The sequence below is a fragment of the Mustela lutreola genome, chromosome 3 (genome assembly GCF_030435805.1).
Source record: "Mustela lutreola isolate mMusLut2 chromosome 3, mMusLut2.pri, whole genome shotgun sequence".
Classification (NCBI taxonomy): domain Eukaryota; kingdom Metazoa; phylum Chordata; class Mammalia; order Carnivora; family Mustelidae; genus Mustela; species Mustela lutreola.
The window spans coordinates 31,814,621-31,836,653 of NC_081292.1; the positions used below are offsets into that span (position 1 = coordinate 31,814,621).

Below are 22,033 nucleotides of genomic sequence, written 5' to 3' on the forward strand. Positions count from 1 at the left end.
TCTTGAAAGTAACACTGAAAGCACGTACTTTCACACATGATGAATCTTAATCTGGAAATATGTTATCAACTCTTTTGGTTATCTTTTCATAAAATATATTTTGAGATTATGGAAAATGTTTAAGGTAACACAAATTTTAGTACCAGAAAAAGGGAATAAACATAGAAGAACAATTATTAAAATACAATTAATTGGGGAGCCTGGGTGGCTTGGAAGGTTAAACCTCTGCCTTAGGCTCAGGTCATGATTCCAAGGTCCTGGAATGGAGTCCCATATCGGGCTCCCTGCTCAGCAGGAAGCCTGCTTCTCCCTTTCCCACTCCCCCTGCTTGTATTCCCTCTATCGCTGTGTCTTTCTCTGTCAAATAAATAAATAAAATCTTTAAAAAATATACAATTAATTAAAGAAGTGACTGCATGGGAAAGGAAACAGTGTAACACCTTCAACTATAATACGATTTTTTTCTATAAACAGTTTTATCTCAGCCTAACCAGAAATTTCTTCTCATTCGAAAGGCAAAAGCACAAAATCTCTGAACCTAGTTTTATTCTTTCCTTTATAAAATTTTATATCACTTAAAATGGCATATAGTAAGTGGAGTAATTCTGGCATAGATTATTATACTTTTATCTCAGTCCAAAACAAACACATAAAAAAGTTCAACTAGGCATGTGGGCTTCTATCTATATATTAGCTGCATTATTGGCTACTGTCAATTACCTTGTGATCATTCCAGCCAACTGATGCTAATTAACAGTGAAGCTAAAGTTCCTTTGAGTCAAATATATAACCTGCCAAGAAATTTTCCCCCAAATAAAGACCCGAGTTGTCCATACAGTAGCTACTAGCCACATGTGGCTACTAAGTACTTGGAAAGAGGCTAGTGCAACAGAGGAGCTGAATATTTTTAATTGAATTGAAATAGGCTAGAAGTATAAAATACACACTGGATTTTGAAGACTGAGAATAAGAAATGCTAAAGAGCTCATTGATACTTTCTCATAATCCTTACAAATTGAAATGATTTTTTGGGGGGGCACATTGGGCTAAATAAAATGTATTATTAAAATAATTTCAGGGGGGGCGCCTGGGTGGCTCAGTGGATTAAGCCGCTGCCTTCGGCTCAGGTCATGATCTCAGAGTCCTGGGATCGAGCCCCGCATCGGGCTCTCTGCTCAGCAGGGAGCCTGCTTCCCCCTCTGTCTCTGCCTGCCTCTCTGCCTACTTGTGATCTCTCTCTGTCAAATAAAATAAATAAAATCTTTAAAAAAAAATAAAAAAATAATAATAATTTCAGGGCACGGGGATAGCTCAGTTAAGTGTCTAACTCTTGATTTCAGCTCAGGTCACGATCTCAGGGTTGTGTGATAAGGTCGTGCTCTGAGCAGGATGGGGAGCCTGGTTAAGATTTTCTGTCTCCCTCTCCCTCTACACCCTCCCCCAAATGCACACAAGCATGTGCACACACTCTCTCTCAGTAAATAAATAAATACATAAATGCAATAATTTCACCTGTTTCTTTCTTAAATGTTGCAACTAAAAATTTAAAATTATGTTGTGGCCCATGTTGCATTTTTCATAGACAGTTCTTGTTTAGACTCCTTGGAAGAAAATAAAAACTGAGTACCTGGTTCTGATAGGTTTTAAAAGCTATGCATTTGTTTGACTTTATTCAAATTAAAATGCACAACAATTAAGCTTAAAATTGGGGAGGACTAACAGGTTGGTTCTGACACTTTATTAATTAGGTGTAATTCCAAGCTTAGACTTCATAGACATCAGGAAAAATCAAATTCAAAACACTTAGAATGTGTCTTCAAACAAAAACACATAGACTATAAAATGGAAAGAATCCAGTTGTTCAACTTTAAAAATATATATAGGAAATATTTAGGAATGTAGATGATAAGGCAAAATTCTGGGCTAGCAAACCAGTTCAGTTATCATTTAGAGATTAGAAAGAAATTAAATTACAGCATAGGAACAAACTAAATTACAGAGGATTTGATTTAAAACAACTCTAGTATTCCAATACTCTTTCCAGCAGAAAGAGTTGACTAAATCCACGTTCTTGAAAAAGTAATTACAAATAATATATACTGATGGAGACAAACAATTGTATTTAATGAAACATAAGGTATTTTCATATAGAATTTTTTTTTACACTTTTAGATAAATAAATAATAATTTGCACAGCTAAAAAAGAGAGGCAAATAATGCAATTTTATCTTAGTAACCGTACAAAGATAAGTGAAATGCATTCTAGCATTAAGGCACTAACAAATATTAGAATTTTGGAAGGTGAAACACATAATCAAGGACATTTACCTGACACGTACTGGAAGGGAAATCACACCAATTTTAAAATATTTTGCTAAAATTTTAATTAAAACAAATATATGTATTACAAATATTTTATCCCAAAATATGTAAATTGTTCTACTTAATAGATATTTGTATTTTTGAACTTGTGAAACATAAATCCTAAAAATAACAACAGTGACTGTGAATTCTGCTTTTTAATATATTTGGTAGGTTTACCTCAACGACTCAATGAAGTAATATACACAAACCTGCACGTTTATGGCAGAATAAGCATCCAATAAAGTGTATTTTTCCCAATAAATGTGACGTGTATACATTAAAAACAAAGGCAAATTCAGCCAAATAAATATAGAAAAATTAAACAACTTATTCAGGACTTTCCTTTTCATTTACATAATTTTAAAAAGACAGCTGTGCATTCTGTTTTCTTTCTTCTCTCAAAATATTCAAACCATAGCTTTTCTTCTCCCACATGAATTAACTGCCATACTTAGGTCATAATTCCTAGATGATTCTCATTTTTTTTTTAAGGTATAGGCTCATCCTTCACTATGAAATGTATTAAACTTAATATTATGGAAAAGCAAACTTCTGAATTCAAATATAGCGGGAAGTTCTTCTGACCAAAGAATGATTCCAGAATTTGGGGCAAAGAAGACAATAAAATTGACAAAAGTTGAAGGTATCCACGAACTCTTTATAAAGTTATGATGTCAGTACTTTCATATGACCTCCATCTCGCTATATATAAGTAGGTCCTTGTTTGGTTATTTCTTATCCCTATTATCAGTAACTTTACAAAATTTATTTACATCTGTTTTGCTTTTAATTTTTTCATGTGATAGAGGCTTTTGTTCTCTCTTCAAAGGAAAATATGGCCAAAATGACATTCTTATTTCTGATTCCTCACAGGAAGTATTTTTACTTGAAATACAAACAAGTTACGTTAAATAACTGAGGCATTTACTGAGTCCTTAAAATTAGGGTCAACATTTTTATATATTCTCATATAACTCTTAGGATATCTCTGCAAGTCTTTTTTTTTTTTTTAAGATTTTTATTTATTTATTTGACAGAGGGAGAGAGATCACAAGCAGGCAGAGAGAGAGAGAAGGAAGCAGGCTCCCTGCTGAGCAGAGAGCCCGATGCGGGGCTCGATCCCAGGACCCTGAGATCATGACCTGAGCTGAAGGCAGCGCGATTTAACCCACTGAGCCACCCAGGAGCCCCTCTCTGCAAGTCTTGAAGCATTTCTGAGGAGGTTACTATTATTCATGCACCTTTTTAACACTTAAGGAAATTAAAGTTCAAAGAGGTTATTACTTAACTTATCTCAAAACATATAGACTCCGTATTCCTTAGATTCTAAGATGGGTCTTCTCTACATTGATGCATTCCTGAAACCAGAATCCTACTTACAATCAGTGGTGTCTTCATTTGATGAAGTTCAGTCAGTAATGAGGATTATGGGAGGGATTTGGACTTTGATTTGTCCGAGGCAAAACCCTCTGTTCCCCTACAGAATGGCATTACAACAGCGTACATTACAACACTGTAAATTTCAAAGGCTGACCACATTTTTATTTTCCTACTGAGCACTGAAATCAACCCACTGAAATATAAAAAATAAATCAATACATTTTTTGTTGTTGCTGGTGTTTAGTTTTTAAAGATTTATTTATTTATTTTACAGAGAAAGAGAAAGGGGGAAAGAGAGCACAAGCAGGAGCGCAGAGGGAGAAAGAGAGGGTATCTTGAGGCAAGGCCACACACTGTGGAGCCCGACGTGGGGCTTGATCTCATGACCATGGGATCACGACCTGAGCTGAAGCAGAGTTGAGTGCTCACCCGACTGCCCCTCAGGAGCGCCTACAATAAATACTTAAATAGCACAGTCTACATGTATAACATGAAGACCCCTCCTACCTTAAACTAGATGGTTCAACTTTCTAAGTAGTGAAATCAATACATAAGTATCCCTTAAACATACACTGACTGCAAAACCTATAAACACTACCCTATCGGTAGTAACAAGCAACTCTTTCTCAAACAATCTGATTCCAGGTAACATTCAATATTCCTAATTTGGGGCAATTTTACAGATATGCTGAAACAAGCACTATACTGAAAGTCAAAAATCCCAGCTTTGGGACACCTGAGTGGCTCAGTTGGTTATATGTCTGCCCTCAGCTCAAGTCATGATCCCAGTTGCTGGGATAGAGTCCCGCACTGGGCTCCCTGCTCAGTGTTGGGCTTGCCTCTCCGTCAGCCTGCTGCTCCCCCTGCTTATGCATACACACTCTCTCTCTGACAAATAAATCAATAAAATCTTTAAAAAAATTTTAAAAAAAATCCCAGCTTTATACCCCAGCTTTTATATGACTTCAGTTTTATTACTTCATATTTTTGGACCTAAAACTGTCACATTTTACAACATAAGGGTTTGAGCCATTATGAAATAGTCTACTTCTAAACCCAAATTATCCATTCTCTAACCCAGATATAAAGAAGAAAAAGAAGGGTAAGAAAAAGAATGTAACTGTCCCAACAGAAATTATCCAAGAAGGTTTCTGAAGGAACAGCCTCGAAGGCAGCTGTATAAAGAAATTCTTACTCCCTAGTGGAACACAAAGCATTCACACATAGTGTTCCCAGCCTTGAGTCAACTGAACGCAGAAGTTCCTTTTCAATATCTGTACCACGGGCTTTCATGAAAGACTAACTGAAGCAATGAAGGTTTTCACTGCAGGCTACATTTTGATCCGCCTCTGAGATGTCTGTAACAGCACAGTCCTCTTGCCACAGATGAGTCATTGCATGCCTTGGGTAGAGTATCTGTAGAACATCATAAAAACAATGACACAGTGCATTTTATGCTGCAAATGACTCATTAATTTATTCTTCTAAACATATTAACAGAGGGATCTGTGTATAACAGGGAAATTATGTATGTTCAACAGGAATATGGAAATACACATATGAAATTCATTTAAAGGAAAAGAAATCTTTCAGGTTATTCACTGGAAAGAGCCTCTCTATCCAAATGGAATAAGCTATAAAACAGAGGGACTTAAATATAAATCTCAGACACGGAAAAGGGAAAAGATCAGGGTCCCAAATTAAAGGTAATGGATGGAAGGAAACCATGAGGCTCAGTCTGGGACACTGTTCCATTGAAAGGGTGAATTTAAAAGGTGAGAACAGGCTCTACTGTCAGGAGTCAGGACAATACTCAGAGGCTCAGAAAGGCCAGTCTTTCCGGATACATCTGATGAACTCTATCAACTAACTCTATAATTTCTTTTAATCTATACATCTAGTCTTATCTCTACATGTGCTTTCCCCAAAGTCTATACCCCAAGGCTTTTACCTCACTTCTTCCTTGACTTTTAATAAAATTCTATTCATCCTTCTCAAGACAGGAACTATTCAACTCCTCAAGAATCTGCCATTCTCTTCATGGGCCAAATGACTCTGCAAACTCTCCTCTAACGTTATCTTGTCTCTTCTACAAAACTGTGATCTAGTTTCATTGTTTTATTCCTCCACTACAGTGCTTAATCAATACTTTCAAAAAATGAAATCAACTGTTTCCTCCAGGCCTTAAATCACTGAGAAGTGTTTCTGAATGAGATCAGAGTGTCTTTAAGCCCATGTAGTGTGCCTGGCATAGAGGAGATTCTCAACAGATATGTGATTGGAAACTATGGGGAGTGAACTTCATAATATAGAAACAGTGACCCAATGTCATTAACAGAATGAATGGAAATGTGAGAGATGAGGAGATGGGGGGGAACATGAGAATAAGTGAGGTTAAAGCCACAAGCAATGGCTTATTCTTATCTATCACTATCTTCTCAAGCACCTGGAAGAAATACCTAGAAACAGATGGAGCAGTTCTTGTGGTACAATTACATTCTGAAAACTATAATGCATTCACTGAACACTGATCCTCTCCCAACAAAAAACAGCATTCATATTGTACATCACCATAATGAGCTACTATGCTGCAGTAGCTAGCATTATTTTTCAAAAATACTGCTGCATATATATATATTCATTTCATGCTGACATCAGGCTTGAGCATGACTTATTTTGACCAGCAGCATGTGGGAAGAACTGACACAGGGGCAGAAGTTCTTGGATCAATTACAAATCCGTGATGGTCATTTTTTTCTCTCTGCATTGAGCTATGCAATATTCAAGATTTAGGCTACACTGTCAGCCTGAGTCCAGAGTAGAATGATGAGAAGAAAAGCTACAGATGGCTTGCCGTGGACATGACTTGTAGAGTGAGTTCAAAATAAACTTCGGTGATCTAAGCCACCAAGATTTAGAAGCTGATTGCTAATACACAATACCTAGTTTAACCCAACTCATTACATGTGTGCATACATGTGAGATTACATAAGCAGTGTATCATGTATAAACACATACACACACACATGTATGTATAAACAGGTCTTTCTTGTTTTTTAGGGGTTTCAGGTCACTAGAGGGGAAGGAGAGGAGTGTCAGTGAAGACAGATTGGTAAGGTTCTTATTTGTCTGCCAAAGAACAAAAATGCTTTGGTTCTGTTTTCTTGCTCAGAAGGGCCTTCTTTCTATGAAACAGTAAACATAAATACCATTTGCTTCCCCATATTATGTGCTTGTATAGTTCTGGTTCTGATTACCCACCTTTGCATCACTTTCTATTCCATTCTACTCTATTCATCTACAGAAAATACTCCATAAAACATAGGGATTATAGAGACAGAGACTACTCATCATGACTGACTCCAATTATAAGGACTTATTTTCCTCAAGTCCCTACTTGATATGCATCAATGAGGAGCAGCAAATCAGGTTGAAAAGCAAATAAGAAAAAGATTTTGTTACCTATCTACCAAAATTTTTTTTGCAATATCTTTTTTGCAAGATTTATACTTGATCCATTGCTGGATCACGACCTCCCACAGTGATAAATTTTATGTATCAGTCAGGGCAAAAGCTTGCCATCAAAAATCCGTTCTTCGTGTTAAGCATCTGTTCTGTATTCATTAAGTACTCTCACCGGTTTTTGTTTATTTTCTTTATCCTGTAGATTTTCCCCTACTCCTTTCCCAAGGTATTCTTAGGTAAAGATAGTCTTCGCATGATAAAATACTCTTGATGAATATTTATACTGAATCCTAAGATTAGCAAAAATAAAAACTTAGATGCAAACAGCACAGTGCCTAGTACACAGTAGACATTTAATAAGTGGTAGTATGCCTCCCCTTAAAAATTATCGAATCACAGACAAAAGAATACATTTAATCCAAGACAAAATAAAATAGAATCTTAGAGTCCATTTGTCTAATATATTCCCAACCATGGGGCTCGAGTCACTTTATGTTGACAGTACAAGAATGAGTCATGTAGTCACTGGCCACACTGGTATTGATGATACGGTAAGGTTAGCACGAGCATTAAATGAGATAATGCACATGAAGCAGGCAGCAGTTTCGGGCATATATGCCTCTAATTACTCATGGTGATGACATGGACTGGAGTCGTCACCACAGCTTTAGGATGTGCTTGGACTTCTCTGGTAAGTGAATAGTAATTTTTTCAGAGCAAACCAGTCAACACATAGCATCTACTACCAGGTTAGGTCAAAATAAATAACGGAAATGATAAGCCCAAACTTAGGAAGCCCTGTACCAGCACAGGCCAGGAATCGGGTGCCAAAATTGAGGATCATTCTTGTCCCAGCATTATCTTTCCTCTCTTCAATCTGCCCTGGCTTTTGGCCCAATCTCAGGGAAAGCAAAGACAAACATTCACTGCTTGTCCAAGGAGAGAATGACAGCCAGAGATCGTCTTTTGTCCACAATAGGTATACTGGTCTCAACACTCCTCATCAAAACAAACCCAGGTCCATCACGAGAGTTCAGTCAATCACAGAAAGCTCACAGGGCTGTATGAGGCTCATTTAGTAAGTGCCTCCCTCTTTGATGGTAGGAACTAAAGAGGGTATTAGTCAAGTTACTTAACTTCTCTTTGCCTTGGTTACTCACCTATAAAATGGACATAATAATGGCACCGCCCTTCCAGAGTTGTTATAAGGAATAAATGAGAAAACACCGGAAAACGACAAAGGGCAGGGACTCACCTATTTTTAGTCCTCAATAAATATCATTGATATCATGATTATTATCATCATCCACATTGTCATTATGTAAAAGAGGTTGAGGTAATCACTAAAGCCTCTTCATATCTGTTTTTAAGAATAGCAGCAGGAAGTAGGTATGAGCACATTCATAGCCAAGTGAGAGTTGATAAAACCTTGGATTGTCTCAAGGCGAAACAAAACAATGAAAGGGGTTGGTACCATACAAACCCGTAAGTCCCTGTAAGACCAGCAGACTGGTCACCCAGCAGGAGACTGTGAACCACGGTGGCTCTGAAAATTGTTGCAAGTCTGTAACCTTCCCTGATGAGTGACAGACCTAAGGAAATAACAGTTGTGATCCCAGGGAGCAATCACAGGGAGCAGCGGACAGGGTCAAGCTAGAAGACTGAATGTTCTGAGATTTCCACCAAGAAGGCATGACCCACTCTCCAGGGAAAAGGGTTCAGTGTCATTATCCTATAACGTGGCAAAGAGACTGGTGATACTTTATTTTCTTCTCCTTAAAGACAAAACCCGTCTCTGATTTGTCATTCTATTCCCCAACAGTTCCTAGTACTTTAATGATACCTGGTACTTTCTCACACAGTAAATGTTCAAAAAAATCTGTTGACTGAAAAATAGTTCAGCTCCAAATATTCTAATCGGTTAAGAAATCTGGAATCACTGGATGATGACTGCTCTGCTTAAAAACTGTAGTCAGACTCTAAGATTTTTAAGGGCTTTCTGCCAAATACCACAACTGAACTCCAGCAAATGCTAAAGCAGGGAAGAGAAACTGCTGGACCCCACCAACTCAGATCTCCTGGTAACAATTATTTGTGGTATAATGAGTCATTCCCTCTATAATGAGGTTATTATAAAATATATATGCACTAGTGTCCTTTATTTCTGAAATAGCACTCGTGTCAGCTGCTCTCTTTTAAAAGATATGACTGAGAAGTCCAATGTGTAATATTCATTTAAATACTTAAAAGTTTTCTTTAATATTTGAGGATACAACTGAGGTCATGTACCTCAGATTCTGGCTGACCTAAAGAAACCTTTACTATAGTAGTCACCCCAGACTTGAATGCTGACCATCTGCCCAGCAGTGTATCGTTATACTTTTGTTCTTTGAAATCAATGGTCACACTACTCAACTTTTATAAAGTTTAACTGGATATCTATAATGTTCCAGACATTATACTGGATACTGGAGTTAAAATATAGTCTTCCTTCTACTTGCTTACAGTTTGAGGGGAGGCAGGGAAAAGTCAGTCAACCATTCTTGATATAAAATAGTGCTATGAGAAAGGTAAAACACAGAGTGTGAGAAATAAACCTAAGAGAAACACTTAGATCAGAACAGTTAGAGGATGTAGAAGGCTTTCTAAATGATGGTGCATAAGCCACATTTCAAACAACAAGTAAAGTTTAGCTTGAGTTGCCCTGTGACCCTCCTTCATAAACATGAATTTGTTATTTTTTTTTAAAGTCTTCCTAAGCTCTTTCTTTTACATGTGCCTAGTAATCAAAAAAACAAAATCAACAAAGCATTTGAAAATCTAGAAACCATAATGTTAAGGCATTATTCCATGGGTATTTTATAACTTATCAGTGTGTAGTTCCATTAATTTGGCAACCAGAGCACACCTCTAAAACTGCAAAGTCAGCAACTATTCAAGAATATACCATACCGGAATAAGCCGGAGAACTTGGTAAAATGACGGCTTTCAATGACAACTTCATCTAAAGCACTCCTGGGGCACCTGGGAGTTAAACATTTGCCTTTGGCTCTGGTCATGATCTCAGGGTCCCAGGGTCTGTCTTGGCTTCTCCCTCAGCCTGCTTCTCCCTCTGCCCCTCCCCCTCCCCCCCACCCACCCATACTCTCTGGCTCACTCTCCTTCTCTCTCTCAAACTAATAAATTAAATTTAAAAAATAAAATAAATCTATGCTCCTCAAAGTGAGGGCCACAGATGAGTTTGCTCTGCAAACTTTTTCTGGTCTGCAGCAAAGTGAGGAACCTGAACTAGAATGTACATCAATGTACCGCGTCTTCATTGAGAAAAATCGCACTATAAAAAGAAAGTCAGCCAATTTACATGTTGGCTCAAGCTTCTTACGTTGTCACAGATCAGTGGCAAAGGCTACTGACTGCTACTGTGAGTAGCACTGATGTAAATGAAAACCACCGGAGTACAACTGTTCTCTTTCCCTCACACCCAGTATCTAATCTAATCTCGTCAGCCAGGGAGAGGTGCCCTGCCATCCCGTGTGGGCCACCTGCTCCCACATCTTACACACATCCCAGATGCAGCCTCTCTGATCACCTCCACCGCGAGTCATGGTGCGGACGCCTCTGACTTCTCCCGTCTCGCCGTGCACCTGCCACTCTCTTTCGGTGCCTGACCTGTGCTGGTCCGGCCTCCCTGGCAGCCAGGATGAAACTTCCAAAATCATCCACTGGGTTAGGTTACTCATGGGTTTAACAAATGACTTCAACATTCTCCAAGGACTGCTTTCTTGGCTCTCCTGCTACCTGGCTGGCTGCAGCTTCTCAGGCCCCATGCTTTGCCTCCATCCCTTCTGGTTCTCTAAAGATTACTCTGTCCTCATGCAGATCCTCAACTCTCTTGCCTTCTGTATCTACACACTAATACTGTTCCTCACCCTCAGGCTTATCAAGCTCTGTCACATTATTCACATTACTGGAATATCTTTTCCTTAAAGCCTTTATGTGCTTAACTTGCTGGTTGTCTCCACCGACTAGAATGTGAAGTCTGTGAAAGCAGGGATTTCTGTAGATTTATTCACCACTTCTTGTTGTTGTTGTTGTTGTTGTTGTTTTCCAATGTCTGGCAAACGGTAAGCACTCAGTTTATGTACTGAGTGAAAAACATGAATGAATAAATGAGTTGGATTCTAGTTATGGAATGAGTAAGTCATTAGGATAAAAGGGAAAATGAAAAAAAAAAAAAAAAAGTTTGGAATCCCTGAAATTAATAAGGAATAAAAGCTACAACCAGTTTAGAATACAGTAAGCTGAAATGTATTATACAAGAATACATGTTTGGAGGTGGGACGTGTTCCTATATCAATTCCAATCAGACACTCTTCCATGTCAGGCTATAGGAAAAGCTCCAGACGGTCCCTGTGCTTCTGTCACCCAGATGTTGCTCCTCCATGACTAACGCTGTTCTGCACTGGAACAGTCCTTTACTTGCATCGGCGTATGTACTGTCAGTCAGCAAATGTATCAAGTGCAAGGGTCATAAATTCAGAATTACCAGTTGGACTGTTGTAGACCTCACTCTCTTCTTTTCTGATTTTCACAAAATTTAAGGAAGCTCCCACGTCTTCCAATACACTTTGCCTGCCACTTCTGAATTCTCATTGCCCAGGAACCCCATCTGTTTGCATGTCTCACTGTCTCTTAGCTGAGGCTACAGGTCCCAGCAACCAAGCTTTGCATTCTTCATGGGCATGGCCATGGCAACCGGACGTGCGTCATACCTCACTCCTTCTGGCAGAAAGATGAGCAGACTGAGATCCAAATGAACAGGAAACTCTGCCGCACAAATGTGCATTTTCCAGCCACTTACCTGTGTGAGACTAGAAAAGTCCTATCTAGCTAGAGCAGCCCAGAAGGGCTCTCTTTTAGTTATATATGCTTATAGAAACAATAACTAGTAACAAGCCAAACACTGGGAAGCAAACCCCAAATTTAAACGTGAATGCTAATCTTTGTGTACTAACAATCTCCTATGGATACAGAGGTAAGAACTGTTTTTTTGTTTTTGTTTTTTTGGTCTCCAAGGCAATCGTTTATTAAGCCATCAGTTCATTAAAGACAGCACAGCAGAGTTTCATTATCCTCATGCTACCTCCCCTCGTGAAGCATTTTTCTTTTGAAAATGTGATGTTTTCACCATTATATTACCTGGGAGGGAGAAACCTACTTTGCTATCATAGGAGCACAAGGGATAATAAACACCCCAGTATATTCTGTGATACAATGTAGAAAATCGTTGTTTACTGTATTTCCCCCCCTCAATGGAAGTGAGCCAACCAAAATGCTTCACAGTGTTCTCAGAAACCATTCAGGCCATACCCTGGAAGACAATGTTTTCTAGTCACTGAATTACATACACTATGCAGAGCAACTCTTCTTATAGCTTAGTAACCAGATTCTATTTTTAGCTGAAGGGCTTATCTTGTAACCCTTCTTAGCAGAAATTAATATCCATGAGACAAGCACTGATGTAAGATAAAGTGAGTCTAAATAATGCCTCTGACTCCCTTCGTTTTTCCTTTAGCCACGAACCATCCTAATTTATATATGTTTCGTGTCTCCCTCTTCATAAAGAATTACAACAAAATAAGCCACTGACTAAACCGCATACCAGAAATGTCATTACAGTTCCTCCGCTTTCCTCTTGAGGTTCACAGGACACTTGACATACTCATTGCCATTACCACAATGTGTATCTTTTCTTCTCTGCCTTTAAAAGGAAATGTCTGTAAGAAACTGATAGCTAGGATACCAAACGGAATGAAGCTGTGGCAGCATTTTGCATCCAAAATGACTGACTCATATTTCCTAGCTATTTAACATCCACATGAGAACATAAATGCCCTTCATTGCTGAGTTACTAGAAATAGAGGATAATTTGTCTTTTATTATTTCTACTGCTTGTCCTCTAATCTTGTTATTCATGTGGGAGACCGTTACTGGAGTTGTAATGTCTTACTTGTTGAACAATAGACCCTAGAATGCCTCATGCCAAAAGCGAATGTGTAACAAATACATGGACCCATGGATTTCAGACAGTGAAGCTGTAAGTAAGAATCAGCCGGCTACTGTTTATGTTTGTTTGTGTAATACACGGCAACGGCGCGTCTCCTGTACGTGAGAAAAAGTCGGATGCTACTACTTCAGAATGTAGCTTAAAAGATGCAGCGCTATTTAAAGGAAATGGCAACAGGAGTAGAAAGTTAGCACATTCATTGGTTTCTCTTGCAAACCCTTTCTGGCTCAGGGAAGCAGAGATGTTCAATTCTTTCACTCGCATACCAGATGACGTCTTTGGACCTCTCCCTTCCTGCCGCCACCTGAATGTCGGGGCAGTTTATTGGCAGCAGATGTTTTCATTCTTCGGGTTGAAAGTAACAAATACCTCACTCAAAACAGTTGAAGCAGAAGTAGAAAATAAAGGGTTCGTGCAACTGAAATACTCAGAAACAGCTATTTAGTGTGGTGGGATCAATGGGCTGAAATGTGCCTTTTCCTCTTCTGTTTCTATTTTCCTTGGAGTAGCTTCATTTTCAGGCAGACTTTCTCCATTTGGTGACAAAAATTCATCAGCAGCTGTAGATACAAATTCTAACAGCTTTGTGACCTCCATGAGGAAGAGAGCATCATTTTGGTGTTCTGCCAAAATCACAGGGAGTGACTCCCTCCATCTTGCTGGCTGACATCATATACCTACTCCTGAACAAACCATTCTGGCTAAAGTTGGGGATACTCTGGCTGATTGAGTCACAGGCTCACCCCAAGAGGACAGGGAACAAAGGAAACAGGTGAGTCTCACATCAGCCATGGAATTGGAAAAGTTGATTCCAGTGGTGGGGGCAGTCCACAAAGAAATATTGCTCAGACAAAAGACATATATTCATGGAAACACATTCTCAAAAACAAATACCACCTGAAACAGAACAAAGCCTTTTGATCCAAAGGTTAGGCTCTGAGGCTCTTGCTGATATCGTGTGTAAAGATGCCAAATACACAGGGAAAAAAAATTCTCTGCAACTTTTCTAATCACCTCTTCTGAATATCCTTGTCTTGAGGACCTTTCAAAGTCCTTTACAATGTACAGTCACCATGTGTACGTCTTCTGTGTACTAGGCAAAAAGAACCTCAGTACTACTGATAAGCCACGTTAATACAGGTGGGTGCCAACTGCCTCAGAACACGCTGCCTTAGCTTCCTGTGAAACAGTTCAGAAATTGCACAAATGTAGGCACATGGACCCTGGGTTGATAACTTGAAACGGGAAGAATGTTCCTCTTGTTCACGCCCAATGCCTCAGAGTAGCCAAAAACAAAGTCCAACTAGAATAATACAATGAGCTGGTAGCTAATTCATTCCATTGGTAACTAATGCTATAATGAGGCAGACCTGCTCAATTACTTTGAGGACAAAATTTTGCCATTTTGAAAAGTACACACATGAAATGAAAATTGTATTTTATATCTTCACTCAAATGATAAAAAGATTGCAAGAATTTTAATTCAAAGTAGTGGCTAAAGAGGATCATATAGACATCAGTGTTCAATACTACTATGGCCCATGTTCGTTAATCAAATGGAAAATTCAAAACTTTTCTATAAATTTAAATGTACCAGGGATTACCATCCCCATAAAGAGCTTTCTTGCAAGCCAATTCAATTACAAACATAGTATCTTCAGCCTTTTATAATGAGGTCCAAATAAACAGGCAAACAATCACAACTAAAATAGCAAGCTGGTATCTAAATGACTTTAATAGCCCCTTTTCAAAAAAAGATTGGAAACAATGTAATAGCTTTTATAATGGAAACGTTATGAAGAAGTCTTCAAAGATGCATGACAAAAGCCAGTGGTTTAGAATTCCCCTAGTTCAGAAGTTCAAAGAAACAAGTAATTTTATCCTGGAACTGAAACCAAAAGCTTGCTAGGGGACTTGAAGGACTAGTTGTAATAATGAATATGTATTATGGTACAGGTGTCATGTCCACTGTGCTTAAATAGCAGACTTCTTCTTCTTCTTTTTTTTTTTTTTTTTTTTAAATTTCTAGGCATCCTGCTTTTGTTTAATGCTATCTGTTCTCCTGGAAAAGAAATACAGTTACTCTGTATAGAAGGATCATTGATCATGTCACTCCCTGCTTCAAAAACAAAACTCCTCAGTCTGGCCAGGAAGATCCTGCATTGTGTGATGGCGGGCTTGTCTTTCCACCTCCACTTTGTCCCATCCTTACCCTTCTCCCAGGCACAGACTTTCATTTCCTCGTATGTGACAACACTTCTCTCCTCCTTGCCTCAACTCCAGCCCCATACAGCTCTTAACCTAGGGAGCCCCCTCTTTCCTCAAGCACAGGTCCCTCTATTCCTCAGCCTTCCTCCCATCCCCCTTCCTGGTCTCCGGAGCACTTTCCAGGCACTATCCAATGCCTTTCCCTCCAACACCATGAGGGCAGGGAGCATGTTTGCTTTGCCCCTTATTATATTCCAGTGTTAAGCTGAGTGCCTGGCACATACTAGGATCCCAAATGTTTGTTAGAAAAATATTCCATTTTAAAAAAAGAAGAAAAATGTTCCATGAAATCGAAGCCTAATGTTTCCCTTTAAGTGTTTTTGTTGTCAAAATATATTTTGATTTGGCAGATATCACTGTGATCTGCATTCCTGAGACACATCAGGAAGGTCACAGTAAAAGTATTTTAGTGACTTCAGGAAATTCCTAGATAACTGTCAGGTTATATAGACCAGACATAGGTCAATGATAGAAGTTAAACAAAAGCAGATTTTTGCCCCAGAAGAGGCAAAACTTCCTGTCAGTGTTGTCAAAATGAAATAAGCTCCCCTGAGGTATTTAGAGAATCTACACAAAGAATCTACAGATTCTCAAAAATGTACCCTGTGCATTTACAAATTGGCATGAAACTTACTAGAACCAATGCTTCCTACAGAATAGCACAGCTGGCATTTAGCCAATCAAGCACAGATCTGGTAAATTAGAACTCACTCAACAGCTCTGGCTTTCCGGACCACACCCTGAATGGAACTTACTACTCAGATTCCAAGAAAGGTTTTAGGTTCTTAACCTTTCTAAGCGCTATGAATCCTTCAGAGAGTCCTTAAGGCCTGTGACATCTCTGAAGAAAGAGATACACAGGACTATAAAGGAAACAAAAAGCAATGAAATACAACTGTCAAATTTTAAAAGCATAAACTGTGACATGATAAACATGTTTTTTTTTTTACTAATTGAATACAAAGATCTAACAGCAGCTCCAATAATAACCACACTTTCAAACAGGGATGAACATAAACGACTTAAAAAAAAAAAAATCTGTAGGGGTTCCTGGGTGGCTCAGATGTTAAGTGTCCAACTCTTGATCTCAGCGTAGGTCTTGATCTCAGTGTCGTGAGTTCAAGCCCCACACTGGGCTCCAGTGGCAGATTTCTCACTGGGCATGGAGCCTACTTAAAAAAAAAAAAAAAAATCTGCAAACAACTGTAATGTGATGTGATATTATTTGTGATTTCTACTGGCAAAAAAGTCACAGGTACTTCCAAGGCTTCTGTGTTTTGTGACCCGTACTGTCAATTAAAGGCAATGCTAAATTTCAGTTGGATGTCAGTAACAGTAACAATGTCATTTTTGCATCTAGTATACTGAGTTCTATCCATGCTTACAAATTACAGGTTAAAAACCTCCATTTTTGAAGGACATTACATGAATTCTAAAGATCCTTTATCTTGGAAGCATCTTTGATCTACTTGATATAAGTTTAAGGGAGTGGAAAGGCTGTATATATATTTATGGAGGCCTCTGAGTTTCAAAAATAGAATGGTTTATAAATCAGTAGTATTTTATGCATTATAATGAAAAATGTAGGTTTTTTTCTTGCTGAGAAAATCAGGACCTTCAAGTCTCTCCTACCCTTACAATCAACCCTGCCAGGCAACTCCTGCTTTCTCCATAATTCTCTTGATCTACTTCTGAACATTTGCATTTTCTAAAGTGCTGTGTTTTTCATGAAACATTCATGGCTACTGCTCTAATGGTTACCGTCTGTAATTACTGGCACAGGTGTGAGGTCAAGCAACTTTCCTTTTCTTTCTTTTTATTGTCAAGTAGAATTCTGCTCTGTGGAATATTACCACAATCTGTTCATCCATTGCCCACCTGAAGGATATCCTGGTCACTTCCAATATTTGGCAATTACAAATACAGAGGCTACTGATGTTCCCATTCTCTATCTCAGTCTTAGGCCTTATCTTATCTTAGGTCTATCCTGTCTTAGGCCTTAGTCTGGACCTTGGGTTGACTTTTCCTCAACATTTCTGCCCCATCTTCCCTGTGTCAACCAAAATATGTTCTTGATCTGTTGCAGATCTCCAGCTGGTGTCAGTATGGGATATTGGGCGAAAACCCCAGTGGGGTTTCCGCCCCTCCCCAGAGGCTTAAGGCTTTTGTATATGAGGGAAGAATCTGAGTGTGTAGGTGAGATTTTGTGCCCTTTCCCCAGGGGAAGCCTCTCACTACCTGCACACCTGAGGAAGGAAGAGGTTATCTCTCTGGTCCACTTCCCTGCCCCTGAGCTTTCTAGTGAACACTGAGCAGAGGCCCGTGGGGGAGTGCATATTCTCCTTGTGCCTGTGCTCCCATTTATTGCCAACTAGACTGCTGGCCTTCACTTGACTTTTAAGGATTCATTTACAATTTTAAATGCTTTCTTCTTCTTCATGTTTTAAATTTTTTTACTATTATTCTTAGTTGTGGTAAAACATGTCTGATGTAAAATTTATCATCCTATTTTTAGGTGTACAGTTCAGAGGCAAAAAGGACATTCACACGGTTTCACAACCATCACTACTATCCACCTCCTGTTTAATATCATACCATTTTTTAAGTTTCAACTACCCAAATTTTTAAAGGAAACTTGTGTTGTTACTTTATACTAAAATTAGAACTTAGCATAAATAGAGAATAAAATAAAAAAAATAAATACAATGAAAACAAAACAGTGTTACTGGACTTCTAAAAGTTTTACATCTGAAGCCTACTCTGCATTAAAAAGGGAGATTTAGGTGCATTAGAGAGGTGTTACAAACTAGCACCAAACTGAAACTTTCTCCTTGCCTTAGTGAGAAACACTGAAAGGGAACAGATTCAAAGTCCTTTCAGTTCAATTCAGTACATATCCATATGCCACCCAAAGTCATCCTGCATAAAACCATCCTGCATAAAACCCACACCTTCAGAAACACTGCTTTAGCCTAAGTCCCCTCCAGTCTTCACCATTAAGTCATTAACTTTAGAGGTTCAGGGCTAGCTCTGCTGGCAAAGACAGCCTAGAGGAGGAAAGAGATTAAGGAGAAAAATTACTCCCCACTTCCAACCCTATTTTTAAAATAGTAAAATGAAACAAAGATAGTGATGATACATGAGCAAGGAAATCGTAGAAGACCAGAAGGCTATAAAAGACAGTAGGGCAGGGCTGATAACAACCAGGTAAGTACCCGGGGAAACAAAGCACATACATTTGAAAACCAGACACTGATTAAACAACAAATTCGTTCAACAAATAGTTACCGATCCTCTGCTTTATGACAGATAGCGTGTGGGATCCTGGATTGTTCCTGATCGGTGCCAGAGTAACCTCTGAAATACATGTCTGCGTAAGAGCTGGAGACTGTCTGCTTTTTGAACTTCTCTTTCTACCAACATGCAGTACCATACTCAAGGCTCAGTAAACGTTTGGGGTTCACTAGAGCCCTCAGTATTCCTAGAAGAGACTCTTCAACATGGAACTGTGGGCAATTATCTAATCTAGCTGCCCTTCACATTCAGAAATCTCTTCTACATCATCATAACAAATATTTACCCAGTTTACGCTGACTGCTTCCAGAACTATGGCCCTCACTAACTCATGGTAGTTCATTCCTCTCTGGAACCCACTAATGTAAGAATGTTTCTGCTCACAGCGAAAGAAAATGGGCTTCCCTGAAACTTCCAGCCATGGGTCCTAATCTCTGTATGTGAACAAAGACGGCATCTTCTTCCTTTCAACATCTGGAGGCTCATATTATATTTATCTTAAACTCCCCTTTGCCAAGTTTATGGTCTGCAGTTCAAAAAAAACTGTTCTTAAAAGCCACATTGTTTTCTACCAGTTTTCCACTGGACAGAATATTATCTAAAAAAAAATGCCTAATACTTGCCATGATGCTTCAGATAGAGTTTTACTAGAGAGAATGATAGGCTATCACCCCTCCCGCTCTTCAGACCTAGCTGTGTGCACTGTTGTTTGTTTTACCCACACTGCACTTGTACTAAGTTGGATGGTGTTCCTCCCAATTTCGTGTCCTCCCTGGAATCTAAGAATCTTGTGTTATTTGGAAGTAGAGTCTTAAAAGATGTCATTGCTTATGTTAAGATGGGGTCACACTAGAATAGTAGGGGCCCTTAATCTAACACTACCTGTGTCCTTATTAGAAGACAAGAGACAGAGTCAGACACAGTGGAGAGTGAACACTGTATGACTATGGAGACAGAGACTGCAATGACGCATCTATAAATCAAGGAACATCATGGATTCCTGCAAGCACGAGAAGGTAAAAGAAAGGAATGGAACAAAGTCTCCCCGTCAAGTCTTCGGAGACACAACAGCCCCTACCAACTTTGACTCCCAAAGTCTATCTTCAGAACTGTGATAGTAAATTTCTGTGGTTTGAAGTCACCCAGTTTGTGGGAACTTGTTAGAGCAGACTTAGGAGAGTAACACAGTATTTTTGTCTTCAACATAGTTACTTTGCTTAGATAATATACTCAGGGTTCCCCCCACCTTTTTTTCCTTCTAGTAATTCATCACCACTGAAGCACATTTCTCCATCATGAATCTCTGTAACAAACATTAGTTCAGTGCGCCTGCCCAGCATCATCTATTTCCATTTCTCTGGTAGCAGCGGATCATTGATTATGTCTTGGGCTAATTCCTTGGGCTCATTAAACACAGTTGTCAGTGGACTATCAGTCAAGATGTCCTGTTCTTTCCCAGAACATACTCTCTTTCTCTCTCTCCCCTGCTGGGAATCCTGAGCTTTGACCATAGCGACACAAAGATGGAAAAGAGCTAGAGTTGGTTCATCCCAGTCGTGGGCTATCCTTTCCAAGGTCTTATTTATCAGCATTTCCTTCAGTTCCATGCATTCTTCCATCAACTACCCAAGGAATTCCTTTCTGCTTAAATTAACCAGAATCAGTTCTATTTGATTTAGCTGGGGAATGCTGATAAATTAGAAAACTGAAGCTCTGGATTCTGTTCTGTTTTCTTTTATTGTTTATCTTATTTTGCCTTACAACTATTAGTAGGGTGAAATTTCAGTTTCACTCAATTCCCTCCCACAAAAGTCCAAATGACTAGCTCAAAATACCTTGAGGTACAACTATCAATAATGGATTTGTTACTGTTATTTGCAAAGGCTATGTGTTTCAGTCCAAGAAGAGGAAGCTGATAGAAAACTTAAAATAATGCATAGTTCAAGTGGACTACTAGCAACCTTTTTATTTTCACTCTAAGGATGGCAAAAATAATTTATTAACTGCAATACCTAAGAAAAGTTTCCCCATAATATTTAATGACAAAGATGATGTGTACCTAAGAATGAAACAAAAACTCTTAATATATAACATAACCAGCAGTTGTGCCAATAAGGCTATGCTAAAATGTCATCTCCCTAGGTTTTTCTTATTTCTTTTATTTTATTTTTTAATTTAGAGTGAAGGAGAGAGAGCATGCACATGGAGGCGCGGTGAGGGGGGGCGCAGGGAGAGAGAGAGAATCTTAAGCAGGCTCCAAGCCCAGCATGGAGCCCAATGCAGGGATCAATCTTACAACCAGACCCTGAGATTATGACCTGAGATGAAATCAAGATCTGACACTTACCCAACTAAGCTACCTAGGTGCTCCTCCCTAGGTTTTTCTAAAAATCGCTGAGTATTTCCATAGTGCCAGAATGGTTCTTTTTCCCTCTTGGCTATTCATTTTAGTTCACATAATCAAAAACTATATCTTATTCTTTCTCTATTAGATACTTACCAATATGACTGTTTATTTGAAATTCAAAACCATGCTGGTAAAGAGTTAAAATTGCACTTCGATAAATACTTCAGTGATATAAAAGAGTACCTTTAAACTTCCTTGGCCCTTTTAAGAATTTAAGATCTATATAGATCTAGTGGTAATAAATGTCCTCCTTATTTCTGTCTTTTTTTATTTTTTAACTTATTATGCTAGAACATATATTCCCTCATGTTGGGAAGTAACTAAGGGAAAACTAATTTTTAACCTTGACATGTTCACCTCACTCATCACAAGTTGATTATATTTTATAGTAGCTTAAAAGCTGGCTTTAAAAATGCAATGATGTTTATGTTACTAAACCATTTAGATGAATGAAAACAGAATAAAATATTTTTTACTCAAAGCTATTTATCATGGATGTTAACATTCTTCTGCTAAACTGTGGTATGTGCCTGTGACATCTTGTCACTGTGATTTACATAAAGATTTAAACATAGATGAGAAGGAATCCTTAGTCTATTACTATACTAATTCTCAATGTAAGACCACATTTTATCTTAGAAAACAACTGCATTTAAAAGTCCTGGGGCACCTGGGTGGCTCAGTGGGTTAAAGCCTCTGCCTTTGGCTCCAGTCATGATCCCAGAGTCCTAGGATCGGGCTCTCTGCTCGGCCAGGAGCCTGCTTCCTCCTCTCTCTCTGCCTGCCTC

At 38.7% G+C, this 22,033-nt stretch overlaps 1 protein-coding gene across 7 annotated transcripts in view; it reads right to left on the minus strand.

Annotated features, from left to right (window-relative positions):
• OXR1 (oxidation resistance 1) overlaps positions 1–22,033 on the minus strand; it is a 443,393-nt gene that overhangs the window by 414,502 nt on the left and 6,858 nt on the right. The window contains exon 1 of one of the 7 annotated variants that reach the window (XM_059165786.1): positions 18,833–18,987. The exons of the other annotated variants lie outside the window; for them this stretch is intronic. The gene's annotated coding sequence lies outside the window, so the exon portion shown is untranslated. Of the gene's footprint in view, positions 1–18,832; positions 18,988–22,033 lie in introns of those variants that run through there. 7 annotated transcript variants of the gene reach the window in all.